Source organism: Lupinus angustifolius, chromosome LG13 (assembly GCF_001865875.1).
Source record: "Lupinus angustifolius cultivar Tanjil chromosome LG13, LupAngTanjil_v1.0, whole genome shotgun sequence".
NCBI lineage: Eukaryota > Viridiplantae > Streptophyta > Magnoliopsida > Fabales > Fabaceae > Lupinus > Lupinus angustifolius.
Genome location: NC_032021.1, coordinates 6,599,721 through 6,602,568, shown reverse-complemented (window position 1 = coordinate 6,602,568; position 2,848 = coordinate 6,599,721).

Sequence of the window (2,848 nt, the reverse complement as noted above, 5' to 3'; positions counted from 1 at the left end):
TCGAAGGTTTACACGAGTGATAGAGAAGGAAGAAGAAGATGACTTTGAAAAAATGCAGAAAATCATATATATACCTGCACAGAGTAATCAGGTACTCACTTTAAGTAATCAGTTACTCAGTTTTAAAATTATAAAAAATTAAAAACAACAACTTTGAGTAATCGATTACTTACTTGAGTAATCGGTTACTGAAACTCCATGTTTAACCTTGTAATCGGATATTCTCCAGAGTAATCGATTACTGACCCTACAAAAAATTAATTTTCGGCATACTGATGTTATGAAAATGATTTTTGACCTAAAATTTGAAAATTTTAAATAGAAGTGAACACATTTAAGTACAAGTAGCCATGAGATAATTATAATGAAACACACATATAATCATATAATCATGTTAAGATAGGCAAGCTTCATCAAGATTGCCTAATTCACGTCTAATTTTATAAAAAAGGTTCTTTAGCCAATGATTTGGTGAAAATATCTGGTAGTTGGTTATGAGTATCAACGAATTCTACAGTCACATCTTTCTTTTGGACATGGTCCCTAAGGAAGTAATGTCTTATATCTATGTGTTTGGTTCTAGAATGCATAACTGGATTCTTTGTGAGGTTTATAGCACTAGTATTGTCACATTTTAGAGGACTGCAGGCTAAGTCTAAGTCATAATCTCGTAATTGTTGTTTAAGCCATAACACTTGGGCACAACAACTACCTGCTGCTATATAATCAGCTTCAGCAATGCTTAGGACAACACATGCTTGTTTCTTGGAAGACCAAGAGACTAAAGGATTTCCTTAAATATGACAAGTACCACTTATACTTTTCCTCTTAGATTTGCATCCAGCAAAATCTGAATGTGAAAACCAACCAAATCACATATACTTCCTTTTGGATACCATAATCCAACGTCAGTTATGCCTTTAAGATATTTCATTATGCTCTTAACAACATCTAAGTGTGATTTTTTTGGTTTAGATTGATAGCATGCACACAAACATACACTAAACATGATATCAAGTCTACTAGCAGTTAAATATAAAAGAGATCCAATCATACCTCGATACTTTGATATTTGAAGGCATTTTCTAGCTTCATCTGTATCAATGTAAGTATCAGATCCCATAGGAGTAGCTATTAGCTTGCAGTCATCCATATCAAATCCTTTTAGCAAATCTCTACAATACTTGGATTGAGTTACATAAATTCCATTATCAAGTTGTTTGATTTGTAATCCAAGGAAGTAATTCAACTTCCCCATCATGGACATTTCAAACTCTCCTTGCATTATTTTGCCAAAATCACTACACAAAACCTGATTAATAGAACTAAAAATAATATCATCTACATAAATTTGAACAAGAAGAGTATGATGATTTATTTTCTTTATAAAGAGTGTAGTATCGACCTTTCCTTTGGTAAATCCGTTTTTAAGTAGAAAATTTGTTAGACAATCATACCATGCACGTGGAGCTTGCTTCAAGCCATAGAGAGTTTTCTTTAATTTGTAAACATGAGAAGAATGTTTATAATCTTCAAAACTAGGAGGTTTTTCTACAAACACTTCTTCTTGAATATATCCATAGAGGAAAGCACTCTTTACGTCCATTTGATATAGTTGAAAGTTTAAAGAACAATCATATGCAAGTAATAGTCTAATACCTTCAAATCTAGCAACTGAAGTGAAGGTTTCATCAAAGTTTATACCTTCTTCTTGATTGTATCCTTGAGCTACCATTCCAGCTTTATTTCTAACAATAATATAATTTTCATCAGATTTATTGCAAAATACCAGACAAGTTCTTATAACATGCCTATTTTAAGGTCTAGGAACAAGCTCCCAAACTTCATTTCTCTCAAACTGGTTTAATTCTCCTTGCAGTGCATGAATCCAATGTTCATCCTCGATTGCATTATCAATCTTGGAGGGTTCTATCTGAGAGACGAAGGCCATGTTAAGACATGCATCTTCTAGCATTACGCAGTTAGTGATACCCTTGCTAATATCACCGATGAAGTTGTCAATAGGATGATCTTGATGAGTTCTCCATTCTTTTGGTAAATAAGAGCAAATATGTTCTTCTTGAAAGGATATATTATCATCCATTTTCAAATTCTCAGATTTAGTTGTAGAATCAATAATAGACTTTTCATTAGAAGGTGAACTTGACAAGTCCTCTTCATCAAGAGTTAACCCATCCTTTATCATAGGACTAGTTTCATCAAAAGATACATGAACGAATTCTTCAATGGCTAGAGTTCTTTTATTAAAAATTCTACAGGCTTTACTCATAAGAGAGTAGCCTAGGAAGATACCTTCATCAACTTTTGCATCAAACTTGCCTGTTATATTTACCATTATTAAAAACAAAACATTTACAACCAAGTACATGCAAATGAGAAATGTCTGGTGTTCTACCTTTAAAGAGTTCATAGGGGGTTTTCTTAAGAATTGGACTTATAAGAACTCAGTTTGAAACATAACATGAAGTACTTACTACATCAGCCCAGAAATATTTTGGGAGGTTAGTTTCATTCAACATTGTACGAGCCAGTTCTTCTAAAGGCCGATTCTTTCTCTCTACAACACTATTTTGTTGAGGTGTTCTAGGAGTAGAAAAATTGTGATTGATGCCAAGATCATCACAGAATTCTTCAAACGAAGAGTTTTGAAATTCTCCCCTATGATCACTTCTTATAGCAGTGATTTTTAATGATTTTCCATTTTGAACTCTTTTAGCATAAATGCTAAAGGCTTTGAATGCCTCATTCTTATGAACTAAGAATAGAGTCCAAGTGTATCTCGAAAAATTATCTAGTATAACAAGAGCATAGTAGTTACCACCATAAC